The 27,225-nt window shown below is 44.5% G+C and overlaps 1 protein-coding gene across 3 annotated transcripts in view; it reads right to left on the bottom strand.

The window, feature by feature from the left end:
- The window catches only part of LOC132780600 (proto-oncogene tyrosine-protein kinase Yrk), a 136,274-nt gene extending 109,972 nt beyond the window's left edge, over positions 1-26,302 (bottom strand). For all 3 annotated transcript variants that reach the window (XM_060784328.2, XM_060784330.2, XM_060784329.2), the window contains exon 1: positions 26,147-26,302. The gene's annotated coding sequence lies outside the window, so the exon portion shown is untranslated. The remainder of the gene's footprint in view (positions 1-26,146) is intronic.
- Positions 26,303-27,225: the final 923 nt, after the last annotated feature.

The raw sequence follows: 27,225 nt of genomic DNA on the forward strand, positions 1-27,225 counted from the left end.
CCCGACCACCAGACACACACATTGAATGGTCTCATTTCTTTGGCCTACCCTCACTCCTAGGGTTGCCAGCTGTTCCAACTTACCAGAAATGCAGAACCAGTGTCATATAGTGGCTTCAGTGCTGGACTAATATTCAGGGAGACCCGGATTCAAATGTTCACTCAGTCAAAGAAACCCACCTAGGAAAGTCACACTCTCCCAGATTTAGAGGAGGTCAAGAGAAGCCTGCCTTGAACAGTGCTTGCCATGAAAGCCTACAATTGGGTCGGACTTGAGTTGAAGGCAGATTACACAAACAAAGCAGAATACATCTTGACACATGAAGGAAAACTAAAGCCAGAGGACCTTTTGTGCTGGCTTAGTCTGCAACTCAGTTGTAAACACATGGTGAGCAACTTCAAGACCCCTGAAAGCTTCCCTTCCTGAATGATAAGAAACACGTTGGTTCAAATAGGATAGCACTTCAAATACAGGATGCTTTTGATTAGATGTATATCCCTTGCAAGTTAGACAAATTACCCCCTCTTCTAGCATGGGGTGTATGCAAAACAGGTTGAGTATCCCTTACCCAAAATATTTAGAACCATACGCATTTGGGAGTTTGGAACATCTGTATTTCCATTTACATGAATAATGAGTAATCTTGGAGATGAAGCCCAAATCTAAACATGAAAGTAATTTATACACCTTATTGTAGTACATGTTAATGATTAGCCCAACGGACATATCAAAACACTTGACAAACACATTTAACGCATACACATACAGCATACAACTGGAGACTAGGATGCGAAACAATGGCTTCAAACTAAGAAAGGAGATTCCATCTGAACATGAGGAAGAACTTCCTGACTGTGAGAGCCGTTCAGCAGTGGAACTCTCTGCCCCGGAGTGTGGTGGAGGCTCCTTCTTTGGAAGCTTTTAAACAGAGGCTGGATGGCCATCTGTCAGGGGTGATTTGAATGCAACATTCCTGCTTCTTGGCAGAGGGTTGGACTGGATGGCCCATGAGGTCTCTTCCAACTCTTTGATTCTATGATTCTATGAAAAGTTAAAATAAACGAGCTTTTGACAAGATCAAATATCTGCATCATCCCTAGTTTACCACAATCAACTCCAAATAGGTGTTGTACTCCAGAGCATGGAACTTCCCTGGCCTTAAACACCACACCAGATTGGTGTAATCAGCAAGCAGTTTATTGAAGGATATATGTAAGCAAAGAAGTAAAAATGGTAAAAATAGTATAGGCCAAAGATAAAAGATAGTCCATGAGCTTCAAAGCACAATGTAAAACACAAGATTCAAAGGTACAAAATCCATAGAACAGCATGAAAATATAAAAGAGAGATAAGGAGCATGACAAAGCTTGGAACATGAAATTAGGAACACTTGGAAACAAGAACGTCATGAAATTCCAACGTTGATGAGACTGAGGCAACCCTTCCATTGTACAAGGTGAGGCAGCATACCTTCCTTTTTTCAAAACTTAATAAAATCCATTGTATGAATCAGAATTTTTTTATAATGTAGGCACATACCTAAATTTTTGTTTTACGTAGTTTTGAAGATCAAATTAGGTAGGTGACGTCCCCCATTCTCCATACACTGAGCAAACCGATTTCTGGCATTTGTCATGACTCTTGCCAGCATAGCAGGTGTTATGTTGGCAATTTCTTCCTGGATGTTGGTGTTCAAATCTTGTAGGGTCCTTGGATGGTTCACATAAACACGGGATTTCAAAAAACCCCATAGAAAAAAAATGCACAAGGGGCCAAATCTGGAGAGCGGGCCGACCACTCAAAATCCGCTCGAAAAGTAGGCCTCAATGGCAAAAGCACGCTCCTCACTGTTCCAATGCATGATTGCGACTGAACTGTGTCAGGACAAAACTTTATACTTCCGCCTCTCAAACGAGACCACTAGCGCTCCGCTACATCTTCAACCGACTGAATGGCGCACGGGAGTGTAGGTGAACTATAAATCCCAGCAACTACAACTCCCAAATGTTAAGGTCTCTTTTTCCCCCAAACTCCACCAGTATTCTCATGTGGCCATATTGATGCAAAGTTTGGGCCAGATCTTCATTGTCCACAGTGCTCTCTGGATGTAGGTGAACTATAACTCCAAAACTCACACCCATGTTGACCTGCATAGAATTACACTGTTTTTCATTTGCTTAATTGTTGTTTTTTTTAATTAAATACCACAGCTTTCAATATTACACAGGCAAGATACCACTGTCAAGGCAGACTACTACAGAATAGAAGGCAATAAGGATTTATGAACGTCTTTATGTTATCTTTAGTCAGAGGAGGGCAATTTCTGTTATTCTGAATATGAGATGGCCAGCATCTCCCTCCACTAAATATAACGACTAGGGTTGATGCGAGTTGCAATGCAACATGTGAAGGGACAGAAATTGTTCGCCTCTAGTTGGAACAGTAAGTACAGAAAAAAAGGAAGTAGGGCCAATTGGCATCAATGTGAACACATTATGCCAGGCTACTTATATTCACTAGAGGCAATTTTGCACCAATCTTATGTGTATAACAGCATGCACTGTGGAATGAAAATATATATATGAAAAACTCAGATGTGAGTTTTAGTTCTTCCTCCGTTGTAGAATGCATCACGCTTCTTCCTCTGCTTTCCTTTTGTTTTTTGGCCTTTTGTACTTTCCCAAGAATGTTTAGCCAAAGATTTCCGCACAAGGATCCAGAGGGTGTCCAAAGGAGAAGAGACTGAGTGAATTCCTGGCCTTTGTAGGAAGAGGGTGGGATAAGAGCGGAGCAGGAAGAAGGAAACATCTTGCCCAAGGCCATGGAGTGAGTCAGGAGCAGAGACAGGAAGGTGCTCATTCTGTCTCTGGTAAGCATCGCCTCTTTCCACAGCTTCCTGTGCAACAGAAGGTTTGGGAGTCACCAACGTTGAATGATGCATCCAGCCAAAACTGTGGCATGCAGCCAGGCCTGAACATGAAACAGTGCAAATCTGCTGCTTAAGGGAGCAGGTTCCAAAGGAAGTACTGCTTTCCTTCCTCTGATCCGTCTTTCCTCTTTAGAGGCAGGCAAGCAGAGAGTGCTGTGATACACTTCAGGAGCAATATTTAGCTGGTTACGTTTTCGTTGGTTCATTGCAGAAATGTCCTTGTACCTGCAGCCAATGTTTCCTTGAAAATTTGGGAAAGGCTCTGCGCCGCCTCTACCCAGTCCTACAGCCCCCTCAAAGTCTCTCCCCACTCTGGGATACCACATAACATGTCACTGCTAAAACTGCATGCTGAAGACAAACAAGAAAGGGAGAATATTCACATGGGTTGCTGTGAGTTTTTTGGGTTGTATAGCCATGTTCCAGCAGCATTCTCTCCTGACGTTTCACCTGCATCTGTGGCTAATGGCATCTTCAGAGGTTTTGTTGGAAGTGAGGCAAGTGGAGTGCATAGATACCACGGGAATAATGTCCGCGGTGGGAGAAAGAACCCTTGTCTGGGTTGCTGTAAGTTTTTTGGGCTATATGGCCATGTTCTAGAAGCATTCTCTCCTGACATTTCGCTTGCATATATGGCAAGCATCCTCAGAGGTTGTGATCCAGGCTACGGTCATCTCAAGACTGGATTACTGTAACGCCCTCTACATTGGCTTTCCTCTGTCGGTGATTCGGAAGCTCAAGTTGGTACAAAATGCAGCTGCTCGGCTTCTTGCGGGAATTCCAATGAGATGCCACATAACACCAATCTTACTACAGCTGTATTGGTTACCAATTGAGCACCGGATCACTTTCAAACTGATGGTATTCACCTTTAAGGCCTTGCATGGTCTGGGGCCGATGTACCTGAGGGACCGCCTCATCCCCTACCAACCCCAGAGATCCCTCCGTTCTGAGGACCAAGATTTGTTGAAAATTCCCAATGTCAAGACCTTGTGTCTAACAGCAACCAGACGCAGAGCCTTCACAGCAGTGGCACCATCACTCTGGAATACTCTGCCACCTGAAGTCCGTGCCTTGCGGGACTTATCAGCTTTCCACAGGGCATGTAAGGCATATCTGTTTCGACAGGCCTTTGATTTTTGATATTGCTGTTTTTAAATTGTTTTAAATTGTGTTAGATTTTAGACTGTTCTTGTAAGCCACTCTGAGCCCCAGGGGAGTGGCGGCATATAAGTTTGAATAATAAATAAATAAATAAATTTCTGAGGATGCTTGCTATAGATGCAGGTGAAATGTCAGGAGAGAATGCTTCTAGAACATGGCCATATAGTCCAGACAAACCTACAGCAACCCAGTGATTCCAGCCATAAAAGCCTTAGACAACCCTTGTCTGTTTTAAGCAAGTATGAATGTTGCAGTTAGCAAGGTTTAATAGCACTGAGTAAGCTATAAAGTTTGCAAAGTCAATCAGTGTGGGTATCTACATAGAGGTAGCCTGGCCTCTGTTGCCTGGAGGCTCCCTCTGTTTAGGTGTTAACTGGCACTTGGTTGCTTGCTGTCTGGAGTTCCCCTGTTTCTGAGGGGTGTTCCCTATTTACTGTCTTGATTCTGTATTGTTGAAGGCTTTCATGGCTGGAATCACTGGGCTGTTGTAGGTTTTTCACAACCTCTGAGGATGCTTGCCATAGATGCAGCCGAAACGTCTGGAGAGAATTCTTCTAGAACATGGCCATATAGCCTGAAAAACCTTTAACAACCCAGTGTCTTGATTCTGTCTTGGTTTTATCTTAAATAAGGAACACCTCTCAGAAACAGGGGAACTCCAGAGAGCAAGCAATCAAGGGCCAGTTAACACCTCCCAAACAGAGTGTGCCTCCAGGTAACAGATTACAGTACAGTAATCCTAAAAAGTAACTTTTCCAACTGGTGGCTAGCACTGATAAGAGATGTTGCCCAACCCTAGTTTGAAAAAATTAACTGACAGGCCTACAAGAGGAGCAGAGAGGCCAAATGCACACAGCAACTGGGGCCATATAATCCAGATTATCAAAGCAGTAATCCATATTACCTGCCTTGAACTGGATTATATGAGTTCACACTACCATATAAACCAGTCCGAAGCCAATAATCTAGATTTTATATGCCAGTATAGAAGGGTTAAGACCAACAGCATCCAAAGTCAGTGTCAGGTAGCCAGCTATTGATGAAAATTAGTGATTTTCAAAGGCAAGGTCATGGTAGAAATTCAGGCCCCCTGGTCAGAGAAACCAGTGGTCAGAGAAACCACTGAGCTGCTGAACTTGCTGACCGAAAATTGGCAGTTTGAATCTGGGGAGCAGGGTGAGCTCCCACTGTTAGCCCCAGCTTCTGCCAACTTAGCAGTTCGAAAACATGCAAATATGTAGAGCAATAGGTACCGCTTCTGCAGGAAGGTAACAGTGCTCCATACCATCCACATGACCTTGGAGGCGTTTACAGATAACGCCAGCTCTTCGGCTTAGAAGTGGAAATGAGCACCACCCCCCAGAGTCAGACTCAACTAGACTTAATGTCAGGGGAAACCTTTACCTTTACTTTTAGAAATTTAGAAGCCCATGTGGACATGGGCACAGAGCTGTGCAATGCATGGTGCTTATGGTGAAGTCAAGGTTTGGATATTGGATCTATTGACTACCATAAGGAAGAGAGCAAAGACTGATTTTCTATTGCAACAAAAGACAGGACTAGGTGAAACTGGCTTATGATAATAATAATAATAATAATAATAATGCTTTATTTATAGCCCACCCTATCTCGGGACTTGGGGGAGCTAACAACAACATAAAACACAGTGGCAAACATTCAATGCCAAGGATAACATATAACAAATCCTAAACAAGCTCAATAAAAATTATAAAAGCAACTTAAATAAACAAGACATAATAACAATCCACACAATTACAACATATTAAAATCTCTTTAAAGTTCAACTAAAATTATTGGAGTGAAGATGGTAAACAGAAGATTAATGAAGGTAACTAGGTGGGGATGCATATAAGGTGTAATTAGTCCTCCTTCTCTCCATAGGTTAAAGTGCATAGATGTGTTTTCAAAAGCTTTTTAAAGCAGAGGAGGCAATTTTTAATTCTTTAGGGAGGGAGTTCCAGAGGTAGGAGTGGTCACAGAAAAAGCCCTCTCTCGTTCCCACCAGCCACGCTTGAGACGGGAGCGAGAGCAGGGTCTCCTCCGCAGACCACAGTGCTCATGTTGGTTTGTATACGGAGATGTGGTTTTTCAAATAGTCTGGGCCCGAACCATTTAGGGCTTTATAGGTAAAGGCGAACACTTTATATTTAGCCTGGAAGCAGACCAGAAGCCAATGGAGCTGCCGTAACATAGGAGTTATCCACTCCCTGTAAGGTGCTCAAGTTAGTAATCTAACTGCCAATCTCTGAACCAGTTGCAGCTTCTGTACTGCCTTCAAAGTCAGCCCCACGTGGAGAGCATTGGAGTTGAAGTGGGATGTGACTAAGGCATGGACTACCATGGCCAAGTCTGGTGTCTTAAGGTATGAGCACAGCTGTCGCACAAGTTTTAATAGTGCGAAGGTGCTCCTGGCCACCGGCAATCCCTGGTGGTCCAGGATCAGCAATGAGTCTAGATCGCCACCAAGCTGCGAATCTGTGTTTTCAGAGGGAGTGTGACCCCTCCAACACAGGCTGTAACCCCACACTCTGGTCTACCTTCCAACTGACCAGGAGTACTTCTGTCTTGTCTGGATTTACACTCAAGTTATTAGCTGTCATCCATTCCAACACTGATGTAGCACAAATCCTATGTAAAATCATACTACGTATTTTTGACATTAATATTGAAATCTGAAATATATACAGAAATTCTGGTTTAGGGGTTTAGGGGCAGGATGGCATCTTTGGAAAAGAGTAATAGAGTTGGGTGGTGTCCACATAAATCTGACATCAAACTCCAAAACTCTGGACAATCTCTCCCAGCAGTTTCATGTAAAAGTTATTTATTTACTTACTTACTTACTTACTTACTTACTATATTTATATACCGCCCCTCTCAGCCCAGAGGCGACTTGGAGTGGTTCACAAATTGGCAACAATTCGATGCCTCAACAATTATAACAAGTAAAAACAATCAAGAAATTCTGTTAAAAACAATAGCATATGATATAAAAAATATAAAAGCCGTACAAAGCCTTAAAACATTGTCCATGTCACATCATTATTCCATTGCGTTATCCAATAATTCCATAATTCCGTTTAGCTATGCCGCATTTGGGAAGGCCTGCTCAAAAAGCCAGGTTTTCACCTTTTTTCGAAAAGTTAGGAGGGAGGGAGCCAATCTTATATCTCTAGGCAGGACGTTCCACAGTTGAGGGGCTACCGCTGAGAAGGCCCTGTCTCTCATCCCCACCAGACACATCTGTGAAGAAGGCGGGAGCGAGAGCAGGGCCTCCCCAGAAGATCTTAATGTCCTAGATGGTTCATAAGGAAAGATACGTTCAGATAGGTAAGTTGGACTGAGACTGTGTAGGGCTTTATAGGTTAAAGCAAGCACTTTGAATTGTGCCCGGAAGCAAACAGGCAGCCAGTGGAGCTGGCGCAACAGAAGTTGTGTGCTCCTTAAAAGCATGGAGGACAGAATTGAACCCTGAGGGACACTGGGATAGGTAATCACCAACACATTGAACTGAGCCTGGAAACAGGTCGCCAGCCATGGGAGCTGCTGCGACAAGGGAGTTATCTGCTCCCAGGATCCAGCCTTAGTTAGTAATTGATAGTCTTTCAGGATCAGTATTCTTGTGGGTCCGTAGGTGGCTGTGGAGCCCTATTCTTGATCTGCATCTTCTTCCGCAGTGAGGGCATTGGTTTCCAGATGGAAGGTGGTCTCAGTTGGTTTGACGCGCCTTCCTCTTGGCATATTTCTCTCTTTCACCCTCCATTCGTGCCTCTTCAAATTCTGCAGCACTGCTAGTCACAGCTGACCTCCAGCTGGAGCACTCAAGGGCCAGGGCTTCCCAATTCTCAGTGGCTTTGAGGCCATCTTTAAATCTCTTTTCCTGTCCACCAACATTCCGTTTTCCGTTCTTGAGTTCGGAGTAGAGCAACTGCTTTGGGAGACGGTGGTCGGGCATCCGGACAACGTGGCCAGTCTAGCAGAGTTGATGGCGGAGGACCATCGCTTCAATGCTGGTGTTCTTTGGTTCTTCTTGGGAAGACAGGCGTTTGTCCGCCTGTCTTCCCGAGAGATTTGCAGGATTTTCCGGAGGCAGCGCTGATGGAATCGTTCCAGGAGTTGCATGTGACATCTGTAGACAGTCCACGTTTTGCAGGCATATAGCAGGGTTGGGAGGACAATAGCTTTATAAACAAAGGCTGAACAAGTCAGTTCAATAGTGACCCATTATTCCGGGAAATAGTGGACTCCTCTTTCTTGGGGGTCTTCAGGTACAGATCTAGGCAAACCACAGACTGTACCTGGTCTCTACCTTTAATTGAAAACTCCTGGTTCTGCCCATCCCCCTCCTTGCAGAACTTTTGCCAAAATCCTTTGGTTTTGTGCAATAAGGGCAACTGCTTTTCCTGGAAACTCCCATGAATAGCACTTTTCTCTCAAACACGGCCTTGCCAGAAAATGTGTTTGGGAAGGAGATGCAACTGAGGATTTCCTGCTTGGAACAGGGAGTTCACCTGCAAGACCAGCTTTTATGATTCAATGCACAAAAGTCAGCATGACTTTTATCAACGCCACAGGACTAAGGCTTTTGCTAACCTGGCCGCACACACAGTATATTTAATAGGGGGAAATGTAGGCTTCAAAGACCGGGTCTAATAAAACCACTTGCCATTCTCTGTACCAAATGTGAATTTGTACCATGCCGGGACTCACTGAATGACTGTGATCGGTATCATGAAACATTTTGCACAACGAATGATCAATTATAATACATCCCACAGCCCAGCAGAGCAGCAATTCCTTTCACATTAATTTTTTTACAAGGAAGGTTAAATGAACGCTTTTATGAATTCCACTAAAAACGGCAGAACCTCGCACTTCCCAGATGTCACTGAAAACCTCGAACAGGCAGAGGAATGTCTTGGGTACAAGGAAGAATCGCGGGGGTTATTTCAAATGCTACATCTTGTACTTGGTGATTTCCTGAGTACAAACTGTGTGTGCTCAATGGCATTTCTGAACGGCTCACATATGTTGAGAAATTGAGGCATCTGCTTGCACGACACATGAAAACACGGGCTGCAGGTCATGAGTATCTCTCAGGCAAATGCCTCCGTTAAAACATGTCCATTATATTAATACAACACAGCATACTTTACCATGCAGTCTGTGCACTCAAATTAATCCACAAATACAAAAATACGCTTTCAGGTTTCCTTCTATGTAAGCCATAGAGAGGTAACAATTCCAACAACACCCTTTTAGATCAAAAGCTTCATTTTGTCATTAGGTAGCAACAAGTGCAGGCCAAGTCCATTTAAAGAAAAAGAGCCACCAGAAGGAAGAACAGGTAGACATGAAGAATAATCACAGGTTGATGCACCTGCATCTGTTGATACTCTACAACAGTGTTTTTTCAACCTTCCTAATGCTGCAACCCCTTAATGCAGTTCCTCATGTTGGTTGTTTTGGTTGTTACTTCGTAACTGCAATTTTGCTACTGTTATGAATTGTCATGTAAATATCCGACAGGCAGGATGTATTTTCATTCACTGCACCAAATTTGGTACAAATATCCATTACACCCTAATTTGAATACTGGTGAAGTTGGAGAGGGGGTTGATTTTGTCATTTGGGAGTTGTACTTGCTGGGATTTCTAGTTCACCTACAATCAAAGAGCATTCTGAACTCCACCAATGATGGAATTGACCCAAACTTGGCACACAGAATTCCCATGACCAAAAGAAAATACTGGAAGGGTTTGGTGGGCATTGAGTTTTGGAGTTGTAGTTCACCTACATCCAGAGAGCACTGTTGACACAAACAATGGTGGATCTGGACCAAACTTGGCACAATTACTCAATATACCCGAATGTGAACACTGGTGGAGTTTGGGGAAAATAGACCTTGACATTTGGGAGTTGTAGTTGCTAGGATTTATAGTTCACCTATAATCAAAGAGCATTCTGAACCCCACCAATGATGGAATTGAACCAAACGTGGCACACAGACCTCCCATGACTAACAGGAAATATTGGAAAGGTTTGGTGGGCCTTGATCTTGAGTTTTGGAGTTGTAGTTCACCTACATCCAAAGAGCACTGTTGACATAAACAATGATGGATCTGGACCAAACTTGGAACTATTACTCAATATGCCCAAATGTGAACACTGGTGGAGTTTGGGGAAAATAGACTTGACATTTGGGAGTTGTAGTTGCTGGGATTTATACCCTGCCTCATGCACGGAGGAAGAATTCCACCCCAGACAGCAGAAGAGCTGCAAGGCCACGAACAAGCCATGAGAGTAAAGACAAAGATCCACCCAGAAGAAAGGTGTTCTTAACATACATCATGGGAACCACTGACCGCATAGGGAAACTGATGAAGAAACACAACCTACAAACTATCTACAGATCCACTAAAAAAATTCAACAAATGCTCCATTCAGCAAAGGACAAGAGAGATCCTCTCACCTCTGCAGGAGTCTACCACATACCGTGCAGCTGTGGACAAGAACTCTACATAGGAACCACCAAATGCAGCAGCCGTGCCAAGGCACGAATCAAGGAACATTAAAGGCATTGCAGAGTCGGAGCCCTTCCACACAGCCCTATATCCCAGATATCAAGGCAAAAAAATCCCACAATATCTGCTTTGAACTAGGTTATCTGAATCCACAGAAAATGTGGGATTTTCTGCCTCAATATTCTGGGATATAGGACTGTGTGGAAGGGACCCCAGTTCAAAGCAGATATTGTGAGATTTTCTGCCTAGATATTCTGGGATATAGGATTGTGAGGAAGGGCCCTAATTCAACCTGAGGTCAGCTATAGCAGAGCACCTGATGAACCAACCTGGACACAGCATATTATTTGAGAACACAGAAATGCTGGACCACTCTCACAACCACGATGTCAGATTACACAGAGAAGCCACTGAAATCCACAAGCATGTGGACAATTTCAACAGAAAGGAGGAAACCATGAAAATGAACAAAATCTGGCTACCAGTATTTAAAAATATTATTTGAGAACACAGAAATGCTGGACCACTCTAACAACCACCATGTCAGACTACACAGAGATGTCACTGAAATCCACAAAAAGCATGTAGACAATTTCAACAGAAAGGAGGAAGCTATGAAGATGACCAAATCTGGCTACCAGTGTTTTAAAAAACCTCTAAAATCAGGACAGTAAAGAAAGAACAACACTCAAAGACAGGGGAATTCCAGACAGGAAACAATCAGGGCTTGCGAACACCTCCCAACAAAGGATTCCCCCAGGCAGAAGTAGCCAGTCCTTGAATCTGCAAAGCCATTCAATGCTAATCAAGATGGCCAATTGCTACATTAATACTTGCCTCAAACAGACAAGAGTTCTTTCTCCCACCCTGAACATCTATCCATAAGTATATATATAAACGCCTCTTGCCTAATTTTCAACAGACCTCACAACCTCTCAGGATGCCTGCCACAGATGCAGGTGAAATGTCAGGAGGGTATGCTTCTGGAATATGGCCATCAAGCCTGAAAACTCACAGCAACCCAGAGGAAGAATTGTTTAAAGCTATAGACAATGCATCCGTTGTTGCCCATTTTTGGTCTAAAACTATCTAGCAGCTTTATTTTATCAGTTTTAGATAAACTGTTTTATGCAATGCTTTTGACATGGAATTAAAAAGCTGCTTTTTAAAATGGTCCAGTCTGTCTCTTCTCCTCCCACTTTGCTGTTTATCCTTATCTCAATCACAGCAAACTGAGTGCAAAAGTGCAAATAATAGTTTGCACCCAGTTAACTCTGCAGAAGGAGAGCGGAGGTGGAATCTCATCCTTCCTAGAAAATTCATGCAAAAGCAGACGATTACAATCTCTCCTGAATTGTGTGAGCCCCCTTGTTGAGACTTTTTGCCACGCCGACCAAACTCTGAATTTTTTCGGCATGTGTGTCTTTGTTTTCATCTTTGAAATGTTGGAGGACATGTTGGAACTGCCTATGTACATTTCACTCCTGGGGAGAAGACCACATAGCAGGCATGGAGCTACCCTGGTCATAGTCTTCCTTGTGTGCTGACATGTGCTGCATTTCTATTTAAAGTAAAGGTTTCCCCTTGACATTAAGTCTAGTCATGTCTAACTCTGAGGGGTGGTGCTCATCTCCATTTCTAAGCTGAAGAGCCAGCGTTGTCTGCAGACACCTCCAAGGTCATGCGGCCAGCATGACTGCATGGAGTGATACAGTATTACCTTCCCACCAAAGCATTACCTATTGATATACTCAAATTTGCATGTTTTTGGACTGCTTGGTTGGCAGAAGCTGGCACTAACAGCGGGAGCTCACCCCGCCCTGTGGATTTGAACTGCCAACCTTCTGGTCGGCAAGTTCTGCAACTTGGCGGTTTAACCCGCACCACCATGGCCCCTGCTACATTTCTATTTAGTGTACCTTTGCCCATCGATTACCATATGTAAGTATTATATAAATCTTGTCCGTCTTCATGGCATGAAGCATTTCTCCTTGGAGAGATTTACCCTAATTCTTTTGTTTTCAAATTGTGGGAAATCTGTCAGATTGGTTAGTTTTGAGAGCTGCAGCTCTGATAATCCTTATAATAACAATAATAACAATAACAATAATACTTTATTTATACCCCGCTACCATCTCCCCAGGACACTCGGTGCGGCTTACATGAGGCCGAGCCCAAAATACAGCAATACAAGCAATAACAATAAAAATACAAAAAAATTAAAACAACAAAGCAGTAAAACAATACATAAGCAATACATAATCCTTCAGACACTATGGCTGATTAAAGACATTTATTGGCAAATAAATGCATTGTCCTACTGAGGAAACAAGCGGTTAAGAGTCTTTCCAAATTATTGGAAGCAGTGTGAAACAATTTACAACATAATCCCCCCAAAAGTGTCATATTGTCACATATTCATCAGGTCCATACCATTTTCCTTGCCTCTGTATAGTAAGGCATGAGCATCAGCCAATAGCTAACCAGGAGGGATGCATTTTGTACTCCGCACCACTGCTCAATCAACTAAATCCCTTATTGCAGTGTTTCTCAACCTTCCTTATACCTCAACCCCTTAATACAGTTCCCCATGTTGTGCCGACCCCCCAACCATAACATTATTTTCGTTGCTACTTCATAACTGTAATTTTGCTACTGTTATGAATTGTAATGTAAATACCGGATATGCAGGATGTATTTTCATTCACTGGACCAAATTTGGCACAAATACCCGATACATCCAAATTTAAATACTGGTGGGGTTTGGGGGGGGGGGGGGGGAATAGAGTTTGTCATTTGGGAGTTGTAGTTGCTGGGATTTATAGTTCACCTACAATCAAAGAGCATTCTGAACTCCACCAATGATGGAATTGGACCAAACTTGGCCTACAGAACTCCCATAACCAACAAAAAATACTAGAAGGGTTTGGTGGGCATTGACCTTGAGTTTTGGAGTTGTAGTTCACCTACATCCAGAGAGTACTGTGGACTCAAACAATGATGGCTCTGGACCAAACTTGGCAAGAACAGATCTAGGGAAGTAATGCTACCCCTCTATTCCGCTTTGGTTAGACCACACCTGGAATATTGTGTCCAATTCTGGGCACCACAATTCAAGAGACATTGACAAGCTGGAATGTGTCCAGAGGAGGATGACTAAAATGATCAAGGGTCTGGAGAACAAGCCCTATGAGGAGCGGCTTAAGGAGCTGGGCATGTTTAGCCTGGAGAAGAAAAGCCATGTATAAATATGTGAGAGGAAGCCACAGGGAGGAGGGAGCAAGCTTGTTTTCTCCTTCCCTGGAGACTAGGACGCTGAACAATGGCTTCAAACTACAAGAGAGGAGATTCCATCTGAACATGAGGAAGAACTTCCTGACTGTGAGAGCCGTTCAGCAGTGGAACTCTCTGCCCCGGAGTGTGGTGGAGGCTCCTTCTTTGGAAGCTTTTAAACAGAGGCTGGATGGCCATCTGTCAGGGGTGATTTGAATGCAATATTCCTGCTTCTTGGCAGGGGATTGGACTGGATGGCCCATGAGGTCTCTTCCAACTCTTTGATTCTATGATTCTATGAATATTCAGTATGCTCAAATGTGGGGATTGGGGAAAATAGAGTTGACATTTGGGAGTTGTAGTTGCTGGGATTTATAGTTCACCTAGAATAAGAGCATTCTGAACCCCACCAACAATAGAATTGGCCCAAACTTCCCACACAGAATCCCCATGACCAACAGAAAATACTGTGTTTTCTGATGGTCTTTGGTGATTCCTCTGACACTCCATTGCACCCCCAGGTTGAGAAACGCTGCCTTGTTGATTAATCTACAATGAAACAGATTATAAATTGCAGCCATATAAAATAAAATTGGCACTTCAATGATTGAGTAAAATTAGGAGAAATCAGAAAGTCAAAAGAAAAGCAGATTTTCACCAGCACTGGGTTGATAATTCTATGATTCTATAATGCTATGTATAAGCAGCACTGGGTCTAATAATACAACTGGATCCAAGCAGAAAGGATGTTCAGCTGCCAATATGCTCAGAGGTGAAAGAAGAGTCAAAACATGCACAACACATATAATAGTAACAACGAATGTGAGAAACATGAATTAGGGGAAGCCAAACCTGGTAGAACAAGAAATTAAACAAATAACATTGTCTATACCACGCATGAGCAAACTTGGGCTCTCCAGGTGTTTTCGACTTCAACTCCCACAATTTCTAATAGCCTCAGACCCTTTCCTTTTTCCCCTCAACCACTTAAAACCATCTGGACAGGACATGCATATGAATATATGGTTCAAATGCCCATACCAAGGCAAGCAAAATGTGAATTCAGCATCTAAAAATATACCCTGGCACCAAATAAGTGGAAGAAACGATGCCAGCGAGCACCTCCCAAACAGAGGATGCCTCCAGGCAACAAAGGCCAGGCTATGCAGATACCCTCGCTGATTGACTTTGCAGCTTCATGGCTACTCAATGGTATTAAAGCTTGCTAACAGATCAAGAACACCTTTAAACGCAGCATAAAACTTGCTAATTACAGAACTTTAGTTACAAAAGGCAAATACAAAAAGGAAAACAGTATGTCCCAAAAGGCAATAGAAAAGGGGCTATAAGATAGCAAAAGTCCAAAATACAAAGATCAAAAGTCCAATTTGGTAATGTCCATGAAAATCCAAGATATCAAAATACAATAAATCCAAGAGGAAGATATGTGAAAACCAAAATAACAAGCTACATGAAAATCAAAGCACAGCCAATAATCCATAGCATGAAAAAATGAACTTAAGCAAAAATCCATTCAAAAACAGAAGCCAACTTGAGAGCTGGTCATGAACAAGTTTGTTTAACCAAGTTGTCTGCTCTGAAGAGCCCAAGCAAACAGCAGCTGAGGGGGAAAAGGAAGGGGCCTGAGGCTGTTAGGAATTGTGGGAGTCGAAGTCCAAAACACCTGGAAAGCTGAAGTTTGCCCATGTCTGCCCTAGAGGGCATCTAGTCCAACCCCCTTCAGCCAGAGTGGAATGCACAATTAAAACATGCTGACCAGCATCCATTTAAACAAACTCCAATCACTGCAGAAGCAGGGGGTGCTCCTGTTCAAGTTTAGATACTGTTAAAACTTTTGTAATTGACACAAATTTGTTAAGTGGCTTGAAGTCCTTACCACTAAAATGGATACGTTTCTCACTAAGCAAAGTAAAGTAAGGGAAAATGGCCAAACTTCATTGACACAAAGTTTCTAAGAAATTTGTATGTATTGTATGAAAGTCTTATAAGGGGTTGGTTTAACTCCAGTTTGCGAGTAAAACTGAATGAGCATGTCACTAAAGGAGGCGTGCCTCAAAAACTGGTCCCCGACATGAAAAGTTTGGAAAGCTCTGCTTCAGGAACTGCTTTTCAGGCAGCATTTCTTAACCTGTGGGTTGAGACCTCTGAGGAGTCACAAGGGGGTGTCTGAGGGGTCGCCAAAGACCAGCTGAAAACACACTATTTTCTGTTGGTCATGGGGGTTCTGTGCAGGAAGTTTGGCCCAATTCTATTATTGGTGGGTTCAGAATGCTGTTTGATTGCAGTTGAATTATAAATCCCAGCAACTACAACTCCCAAATGTCAAGTCTATTTTCCCCAAACTCCACCAGCGTTGACATTTGGGCATACTAGGTATTTGTGCCAAGTTTTGTCCAGACCAGGGGTCCTCAAACTAAGGCCCGGGGCCCGGATACGGCCCTCCAAGGTCATTTACCCGGCCCTCGCTCAGAGTCAACCTAAGTCTGAAATTACTTGAGAGCACACAACAACAGTCCTATCTCATCAGCCAAAAGGAGGCCCACACTTCACATTGAAATACTAATAATTTTATATTTGTTAAAATTGTTCTTCATTTTAATTATTGTATTGTTTTTTGTAGTTTTTTGCACTACAAATAAGATATGTGCAGTGTGCATAGGAATTCATTCATGTTTTTTTCAAATTATACTCCGGCCCTCTAACAGTTTGAGGGACTATGACCTGGCCCTCTGTTTAAATAGTTTGAGGACCCTGGTCCAGACCTATCATTGTTTGGGTCCATAGCACTCTCTGGATGTAGGTGAACTACAACTCCAAAACTCAAGGTCAGTGACCACCAAACTCTTCTAGTATTTTCTGTTGGTTATGGGAGTTTCTATGTGCCAAGTTTTGGTTCAATTCCATCGTTGGTGGAATTCAGAATGCTCTTTGATTGTAGGTGAACTGTACCCATTAATCTTCTCACACTTGCATGTTTTCGAAGTGCTAGGTTGGCAGAAGCTGGGCAGGAACTCATCCCGCTCCCCAGATTCGAACCACCAACCTTTTGGTCAGCAAGTTTGGCAGCTCAGCAGTTTAATCCGCTGTGCCACCAGGGGATAGCATAGTGAAAGGCCAATACTCCTGTGGCATTTGTTTTGCTGCCTGTGCCGATTTTCCTTCACTTTTGGTTTTGTGATAATCAGGTTTGGGGGGGGGGGGCGGGGGGCGGGATGGCTTGTTGTGGAAACAAGAACTGGTGGTAAAGCTTCAATGGAGACCCCTTTTTCCCATGATAAGAACTCTTTCAAGAGTGGATTTCCTTTCCAAAGGGTAGATTTCTCCCACTTCCTGTTGTCTCAGCCCCATTCTTAACTAGGAGTCATTTGTACATTGGATGTTTGTAACTCAGGAAGAACCTATAGCCTGTATCCCATTAATTCAGCAAAGAAGGCAAAGGAGGGAGGGGCAAAATCTTGCCCTTCCAGGTACACTGGGGGCCCTTCCACAAAACCACATAACTAAGAATATCAAGGCAGATCATCCACAATATCTGCTTTGAACTGGGTTATCTGAGCCCCAATGGCACAATGGGTTAAACCCTTATGCCGGCAGGACTGTTGACCAATAGGTCAGTGGTTCGAATCTGAGGAGAGTGGGTTGAGCTCCCTCTGTCAGCTCCAGCTCCCCATGCGGGGACATGAGAGAAGCCTCTCACAAGGATGGTAAAACATCAAACATCCAGGCATCCCCTGGGCAACGTCCTTGCAGACAGCCAATTCTCTCACACCAGAAGTGAATTGCAGTTTCTCAAGTCACTCCGTAGACGAATAATAATTAAAAAAATCTGAGCCCACACTCCTATATTATCCAATTCAATGTTGATTTGATACAGGAAGGGGCCTCAAGATAAGGCAAACAGATGCAGCTCCCCTTTGTGTGTCCTTTCCTGAGTTTGACCAACTTTCACTACATCCCTTTTGTTGCTTGGTCACAAAAGGAGTGGGTGTTTGCTTCCTTGGCCCAGAGCTGCACAGGTACAAACTCAGTTTTGCAACATTGATTTCCCTCCCTCAAAATCCTGGTTCTCTTGTTTCTGACAGGGATCTTTCCTAGTCCTTACAAATGGGGTCGGAAACTGAATCTAGGACAGGCAAAGACTAACCTCAGCCCAGGCCTGTAGCCGGGGGTGGGTAGGGGTTCACCCCCCCCCCAAAATTTTTCAGGTTAAAAAAAAAACTGGTTAACTCATGAATTTTAACTGGTTAACCAAATCCCCATGCAAAGTCTATGAGACCCAAAAAATCAAGAGTCCCTCCAGAACTGCAAGCACTATCTCAAGCAAATATTAACAATTTATTCACACTGTCATGACTTGCAGCAATAGCCGATGTGGCGAAGCAACCAAGTTTTTTTGGGGGGGGGGGGGCTGAATGCTCTCATTAAGGAGGCCAGACTTGGTGGAGGTGGTTGACAGGGGCGGAGCTGCAGGCTATTGAAGGCTGCTCTGCCCCCTGCTGTGCTCTTTGCTTCTGCGTGACCCTAACCCCCCCCCCCCCGAAATTTTCAACCCCCTCCCGTAATTTTAAACCTCCCCCGCCAAAATTTTCCAAAAAAAACCCCGCAAATTTTCAACCCTCCCCGAAATTTTTTTCTGGCTACGGCCCTGCCTCAGCCCCCTGGGTAAGACACCCTAACAGCCGGTATTGTGGGAGTTGAAGTCCAAAACACCCGTAGGGCTGAAGTTGGCCCATGCCTGATCCAGGGCCTTCTACAGCTGGCCTGCACAACCTGTGGCCCTGCAAGGTTTTCAGACTTCTGCTTCCAGAATCCCTGAGCATTGGACAACCTGGCCAGGGCTTCTGGGAGTTGGAGTCCCCCAAACACCTGAGGGACTAGTTTTAGTACTTGTATATTTTAAATTGTATTGCAATGCTTTAGTGGTGAGCCGCTTTGAGTATCTGTATGGAGGGAAAAAGTGGGATATAAACACACAATAATACACTAATACTAATAATACTAATAATACTAATAATAATACTAATAATACTAATAATAATAATGTGCAGGCGGGCTGCTCAACAATGTGGAATCCGGCCTTCGAGATATTTCTGGTCTTCATCCCTCCCAATGCCTGATCTTTGGCCAATGCAGCAGAAGCTTCTAGGAGATGAAGTCCAAAACACCTGGAGGACTAGAGCCAACCATTAAGGCACGTGTTTGGCTTCCAAGCTGCAAGGACTCTTCATAGAAATCCTTAGAAATAAAAACACGCCATGGGGGGGGGGGCTGCAGAAGAAGCATCACCATGGAAACCTGTTCCTCTCCAACTCCCCCCCCCCCCCCCAGGAAAAAAACCAAAACAAAACAGGATTTCCGTGGGAAAGAGAAGCCAATTCCCGGACCACCCTGCGCTGCCGACAATAGGGGTAGAAAGCGGCCAATTTAAATTGGAAAGAAGAAGTAAGACTAGCCCTATTTTGGAGGAAGGAGGCAAAGAGAGAGTAAGAAAGAGGGAAAGATTGGGAAAAGGTTAATGCAAAGCAGAGGCAGATGCAGGGCGAGAGAGGAAGCGGTGCAGCCAACTTTCTCAGGGCTGCTGTCTCCAGTGTGGGCATTACGGAACAGAGACAGCTTTGGTTGCCTTGGTGGATGATCTCCACAGAGAGCTAGACAGAGAGAGTGTGTCTTTGTTGGTTCTCCTGGATATCTCAGTGGCTTTCAATACTATTGACCATGGTCTCCTCCCGGGTCGTTTCGCTGCCATGGGACTAGGACGCACTGTCTTACAGTGGCTCCGGTCCTTCCTGGAAGACCATACCCAGAAGGTGGTTCTGGGGGACTCCTGTTCGAACCCCTGTCCATTGTCCCGTGGGTTTCCTCAGGGTTCCATTTTGTTCCCCATGCTATTTATTTATTTCTTTACTATATTTATATATCGCCATTCTCAGCCCGAGGGCGACTCGGGGCGCTTTACAAACGGCACAATTTGATGCCCGCAATAACATAAAAACAATTAAAACATTTAACATAAGTAAAATTCAATAAATAATAAAAAAGTAAAAATATAAATCCTCTGCGTCTCATTACTAAAATCATTATCCATTCGTTCCGAAGATCAGAGTTTGTCTGCTACACTGCATTTGGGAAAGCTTGCTCAAAAAGCCAGGTTTTAACTTTTTTGCGAAATATCAAGAGAGTTTTGCACCTCAGAGTAGATTCACCTTGCTGAAGACACCAAACCACACACAGCCAGAAGTCTTTATAGTTTATTAAAAACAAAAGGTAAACGGTTTGTAAAAGCAAAGGTTAATGTTCCAACAGATCAATATCCTAAAGCACTTGAAGCTTAATCCAAAAAAGGCACCAGCAAAGCAAAACCCAAGAGAACATGACAAGGCCCTGAAATCATGAACACAAAAACTGTAAGTTAAATCCAGCCAAGCATAGGCAAGCTTCTTAGTAGAACACAAAGTTGCTTTGACAAAGATTTGGTCTCACACACATGGCTTAATATCCTTTGCAAAACACGAAGGCGTTTCGTTGGCCCCTGGCCTCCCTATTGTTAGCTATCCTTTCACTCCTTCGGACTCAGAATTCCAAACGGTCAGTCCGATCTAAGGTTCCCATTTCGTCAAGGTCTGTCTGTTCGTTGATGTCAGACTGTTTTCCTGCTTGTTCATTATCAGGCTGAGAATTATCTTCCTTCTCTGAATCAATCTGCACCTGGCTATTGTCAGTATTAACACTCTCATGCCTTGCTGTGGGAAATTGCACTTCTTCATCGTCTATAACAGGGACATCTTGAACCATAGGGACATCTTGAACCAAACTGTGAACCTGAGTCCCATCATCCTCATCAGAGACAGTCTGTGATTCCAGCTGAGTCACAACAGAGGGTGAGGGTTGATCTAATATATCTAGGGTGTTCCACAGCCAAGGGGCCACTGCTGAGAAGTCCCTGACTCTTATTCCTGCCAACTGCATCTGTGAAAAAGGGGGACCGAGAGCAGGGTCTCTCCAGAAGATCTTAGGGTCCTAGATGGTTTATAAGGAGAGATACGTTCAGACAGATAAGCTGGGCTTTATAGGGGTTTATAAACTAAAGCCAGCATTTGGAATTGTGCTCAGTAGCGGACTGGCAGCCACTGGAGCTGGCGCAACAGAGGAGTTGTGTGCTCCCTAAGCGCCACTCCTGTTAACAACCAGGCTGCCGCCCGTTGGACCATTTGAAGCTTCCGCACAGTCTTCAAAGGCAGCCCCACATAAAAAGCGTTGCAGTAGCCTATACAGGATGCAACCAGAGCGTGGACTACCATGGCCAAGTCAAACTTCCCAAGGTATGGGCGCAGCTGGCGCACAAGTTTTAATTTCAACATATACATGAAACCGCTGGGAGAGGTCATCCAGAGTTTTGGAGAACGGTGATACATATATGCAGATGACACCCAATTCTACTACTCCTTTCCACTTAAAGTCAAGGAAGCTGTCCTGACCAGTGCCTGTCAACAGTAATGGACTGGATGAGGGCAAACAAATTGTAACTGAATCCAGGCAAGACAGAGGTACCCCTGGTCAGTCAGAAGGCAGACCAGGGAATAGGGATCCAGCCTGTGCTGGATGGGGTTACTCTCCCCCTGAAGACATATATCTGCAGTTTGGGGGTCCTTCTGGACTGAATCCAAAGGTCCAGGTGTCAGCAGTGGCCGGGAGATCCTTTGCATAGTTAAAACGGATGTGCCAACTGTGCCCATTCCTTGAAAAGCCAGATTTGGCCACGGTGGTCCATGCCTTAGTTACATTTCATGTGGATTACTGTAGTGTGCTCTATGTGGGGCTGCCTCTGAAGAGTGCAAGGAACTCCAGCTGGTCCAAAGAGCTCCAGCCAGATTGCTCACTGGGGATGGAGGCAGGGAGTGAGGAACCTCCCTGTTGAAGGAGCTCCACTGGGTGCTAGTCTTTTTCCAGGCACAATTCAAATGCTGGTGATGACCTTAAAGCCCTAGATGGTTCATGTCCAGGCTATTTCACCAACCACATCCCCTTGCACAAACCTGCATTCTGGGCCCTGAGATCCCCTTCAGGAGAGCCCGTTCCTTCTCTCGGTCCCACCTCTATCTCAAGCCCGGTTGATGGGAATGAGAGAGAAGAGGACCTTCCTTCCTTCTCAGTGGCAAATGCCCCTCGACTCTGGAACTCCTTTTTCCCAATGAAGCCAGAAGGGCCCCGTCCTCACTGCTTTCCTTCCTTCCGGCAGCAGGCCAAAACTTTCCTTTTCAGACAGGCTTAAAATCCACTTAAAATCTGGTTGCTGCTTCCTGCAGAATTCTGGGGTTTGTAGTTTAGGGAGGAGCCTTTAACAGCCTCACTAAACTACAAACCCCAGAATTCTGCAGGAGGTAGAAACCAGATTTATAGTGAGTTCATTCTCTAGTGTGATGAGGCAATCTAGGTGTGCTGTGGGTTTTACCCATTCTGATGGATTTTGGCTGTGAACTTTTTAGTACTGTTGGTGTTTGATTCTATTTTAATGTTGGTAATTTTTTATGCTTTTATGTTTATCCGCTTTGAGTTCCCTTCAGGAGAGATAAAGTGAGGTATAATTATAATAACAGTAATAATATTAATATTAATAATAATAATAATAATAATGGTAGTAGTAGTATATTTTAAATTGTATGCTAATGCTTTTATGTTAAGCCCGCTTTGAGTCTCTTTCGGGAGTGATTGAGCGAGGTATAAATATAATAATAATAATATATTTTAAATAGTATGCTAATACTTTTATGTCAAGCCGCTTTGAGTCTCTTTTGGGAGAGATCAATCAGAGTACAAATATTATAATAATAGGTTGTTGTAGGTTTTTTGGGGCTATGTGGCCATGTTCTAGAGGCATTCTCTCCTGACGTTTCGCCTGCACCTATGGCAAGCATCCTCAGTGGTAGTGAATTCACTACCTCACTACCTCTGAGGATGCTTGTCATAGATGCAGGTGAAATGTCAGGAGAGAATGCCTCTAGAACAGGGGTCCCCAAACTACGGCCCGCGGGCCACTTCCGACCCGCCAAGGAGACTTATCCAGCCCGTGGAGGAGGAGCGCCCCCCCCACACACACACACACACAGTGCCCCTCCCTTGGCTGGCTCACGCTATCCGTCAGGCCCGATGGGCAGCATGAGCCAGCCAAGGGCAGCTGCTCCACATGGCCTACTCGCACGTAAAGCACCTCGCGAGGTGCTTTACACGCGAGTAGGCTGCGTGGGGCTGCTCCTCCCTTGGCAGGCTCACGCTGCCCTTCGGGCCCGATGGGCAGCGTGAGCCAGCCAAGGGAGGCTGCCCCGGCGCTCCATGCAGTCATGCTGGCCACATGACCTTGGAGGTGTTTACGGACAACGCCGGCTCTTCGACTTAGAAATGCAGATGAGCACCACACCCCAGAGTCAGACACGACTGGACTTCATGTCAGAGGAAAACCTTTAACTAGGAAAATTGTGGAAGATCCAGGGTGGGAGAAAGAACTCTTGTCTGTTGGAGGTAGGTATGAATGTTTCAACTGGCCACCTTGATTACCATTTCATAGCCTGACAGTTTTTAGGGAGAATCCTTTGTTGAGAGGTGATTAGCTGGCCCTGATTGTTTCTTGTCTGGAGTTCCCCTGTGTTTGAGTGCTGTTCTTTATTTACAGTTATAATTTTAGAGTTTTTTTTTTTAATACTGGTAGCCAGATTTTGTTCAGACTAGAAATAGGAAGATTTCCCATTCTCTGCTCCTGGAATTACTGCCTAAAGAGGGCTAGAAAGAACACCTCTAAGGGCTCTTCCACACAGCAAAATAAGATATGTGCAATGTGCATAGGAATTTTTTAATTGATTTAAAAAAAACCTATAGTCCGGCCCTCCAACGGTCTGAGGGACAGTGAACTGGCCCCCGGTTTAAAAGGTTTGAGGACCCCTGCTCTAGAACATGGTCACCTAGCCCAAAAATACCTACAACAACACAGTGATTCCGGCCATGAAAGCCTTCGACAATACATTATAATAATAACAATATATTTTAAATTGTATGCTAATGCTTTTATGCTAACCTCCTTTGAGTCTCTTTTGGGAGAGATAAAGCAGAGAATAATAATAATAATAATAATAATAATAATAATAATAATAATAATTTTTTAATTGCATGCTAATGCTTTTAAGTCTAGCCGGTTTGAGTCTCTTTTGAGAGAGATGAAGCAGTGTATAAATATAATAATGATAATAATAATAATAACAAAGTATGGATTGTCGATGTTGCAATCCCAGGTGACAGCAGGATTAATGAGAAACAACTGGAAAAGACGACACGATATGAGGATTTAAAGATCAAACTGGTCCCAGTGGTGATCGGCACACTGGGTGCAGTGTCTAAAGACCTTGGTCTGCACTTAAACACAATCAGCGCTGACAAAATTACCATCTGCCAGCTGCAAAAGGCCATCCTACTCAGCTCTGCACGCATTATTCGCCGATACATCACACAGTCCTAGACACTTGGGAAGTGTCCGACGTGTGATCCAATACAACAGTCAGCAGAGTGTCCGCTGTGGACTCATCTTGTTGTTTCAAACAATAATAATAATATATTTTAAATTGTATGCTAATGCTTTTATGTTAACCTTCTTTGAGTATCTTTTGGAGAGATAAAGCACAGTATAAATAATAATAATAATACATTTTAAATATATTTTAAATTGCATGCTAATGCTTGTACGTTAAGCCATTTTGAATCTCTTTCGAGAGAGATAAAGCAGTGTATAAATAAAAATAATAATAGTAGTAGTAGTAGTATATTTAAAATTGTATGCTAATGCTATTATGTCAACCCACTTTGAGTCTCTTTCGGGAGAGATAAGGCAGAGTATAAATATAATAATAATAGTAATAATAATAATATATTTAAAATTGTATGCTAATGCTTTTATGTTAACCTGCTTTGAGTCTCTTTTGGGAGAGATAAAGCAGAGTATAAATATAATAATTATAATAATTATAATAAATTTAAAATTGTATGCTAATGCTTTTATGTCAAGCTGCTTTGAGTCTCTTTTGGGAGAGATAAAGCAGAGTATAAATATAATAATAATAATAATAATAATAATAATAATAATATCTTTTAAATTGTATGCTAATGCTTTTATGTTAACCTGCTTTGAGTCTCTTTTGGGAGAGATAAAGCAGAATATAAATATAATAACAACAACAACAACAAATTTTAAATTGCATGCTAATGCTTGTACGTTAAGCTGTTTTGAATCTCTTTCGAGAGAGATAAAGCAATGTATAAATATAATAAAAGTAGTAGTAGTATATTTAAAATTGTATGCTAATACTTTTACGTTAAGCCGATTTGAGTCCGTTTCAGGAGAGATCAAGCGGGGTATAAATCAATATAATATTAACAATAATCGTATATTTCAAATGGTATGCTAAGGAGCTGGGGGTGGTGACAGCCGACAGGGAGCTCTGGCGCGGGCTGGTCCATGAGGTCACGAAGAGTCGGAAACGACTGAACGAAAGAACAACAAGACTTTTATGTTAAACCTGCTTTGAGTCTCTTTTGGGAGAGATAAAGTGGGGTAGAAATACATACAATAATAATAATAATAATAGTATATTTTAAATTGTATGCTAATGTTTTTACATTAAGTCGCTTTGAGTCCCCTTCGGGAGAGATCAAGCGGAGTATAAAGATAGATAGATAGATTATAATAATAAGGGTATATTGTAAATTGTTATGTTAATGCTTAACAATGAAATAAAGGGGGTGGGGCTTGCTCAGAAAGGGGGAGGGGTTTGCTCAGAAAGAGGCGGGGCTTGTGCCAAAGGGGCGGGGCCTGTTCAGAACGGGATGGGGGGTTGCCAAAAGGAGGGGGGCTCGTGAGGGGACCAATCAGGAGCCCCGCGCGGGAGGAGTGGGTGTGTATGTAGTTGAACCACCCTCAGATGGAAAAGGAGAAGCAAAAGGGGAAGAAGGGCGCAGCGCCCCTCACCCGGTCCCTTAAGTCGACGCTAACCCCTCACAAAACAAACACACCTGAAGGCCTCACACCGGTGAAATAAAGGAAAAGAAGCCCCGCTATCCATACGCACACCCCACTGGCCTCCCAACCTTCCTTTCCCCCGCTTTTGTTGTCAACGCACCCGCCCTCCGAAGCCTTTTCAGGCAACCCCCCCCCCCCCCCCCTTTGCGTGGCCCTTACCTTCACTCTGGTCGGTCCGAAGCGGGCTGGCGAGAAAGAGACGGCGAGGAGGCTTCATTCAGGAGGCGAAGCTGCGCCGAGGAGAGGCTTCCCATTCAAGGCGCCTCCTCGAGCTCTGCGCTCATTGGCACACACCTCCTTCTGGCCTTCCCACAGCCCTCCCCTTTCCGGACGGGAGGAGGGCCTTGGAGGCCAGCGCCCACGCCCCTCAGGTGGGCGGCAGGGACACTCCACCCCAAGCCCCCTCAGGCGGGCCCTGGCGTTTGAGGGGGTGGGGTGGAGTGTCCCTGCCTCCCACCTGAGGGGCGTGGGCACCCTGTGGTCTGGGGGGGGGGTGTGAAGTGTCCCTGCCGCCCACCTGAGGGGCGTGGGCGCCCTGTCGTCTGAGGGGAGTAGGGTGAAGTGTCACCTCCGCTCACCTGAGGGGCGTGCGTGCCCTGTTGTCTGAGGAGAGTGGGGTGAAGTGTCACTGCCGTCCACCTGAGGGGCGTGCGTGCCCTGTCATCTGAAGGGGGTGGGGTGGAGTGTCCCTGCCGCCCACCTGAAAGGCGTGGGCACCCTGTCGTCTGAGGGGGATGGGGTGAAGTGTCACTGCCGCCCACCTGAGGGGCGTGCGTGCGTGCCCTGTCATCTGAGGGGAGTGGGTGGGGTGGAGTGTCCCTGCCATCCACCTGAGGGGCGTGGACACCCTGTCGTCTGAGGGGGGAGGGGTTAAGTGTCACTGCCGCCCACCTGAGGGGCATGGGCCCCCTGTCGTTTGAGGGGAGTGGGGTGAGGTGTCCCTGTCGCCCACCTGAGGAGCGTGGGCACCCTGGGAGTGGGGTGAAGTGTCACTGCTGCCCACCTGAGGGGCGTGCATGCCCTGTCATCTGAGGGGAGTGGTGGGGGTGGGGTGGAGTGTCCCTGCCGCCCACCTGAGGGGCGTGGACACCCCGTCGTCTGAGGGGGGTGTGTGAAGTGTCACTGCCGCCCATCAGAGGGGCGTGCCTGCCCTATCATCTGAGGGGAGTGGGGTGGGGTGGAGTGTCCCTGCCACTCACCTGAGGGGCGTGGACACCCTGTCGTCAGGGGGGGAGGGG

This window comes from Anolis sagrei, chromosome X, assembly GCF_037176765.1.
Source record: "Anolis sagrei isolate rAnoSag1 chromosome X, rAnoSag1.mat, whole genome shotgun sequence".
Taxonomy (NCBI): domain Eukaryota; kingdom Metazoa; phylum Chordata; class Lepidosauria; order Squamata; family Dactyloidae; genus Anolis; species Anolis sagrei.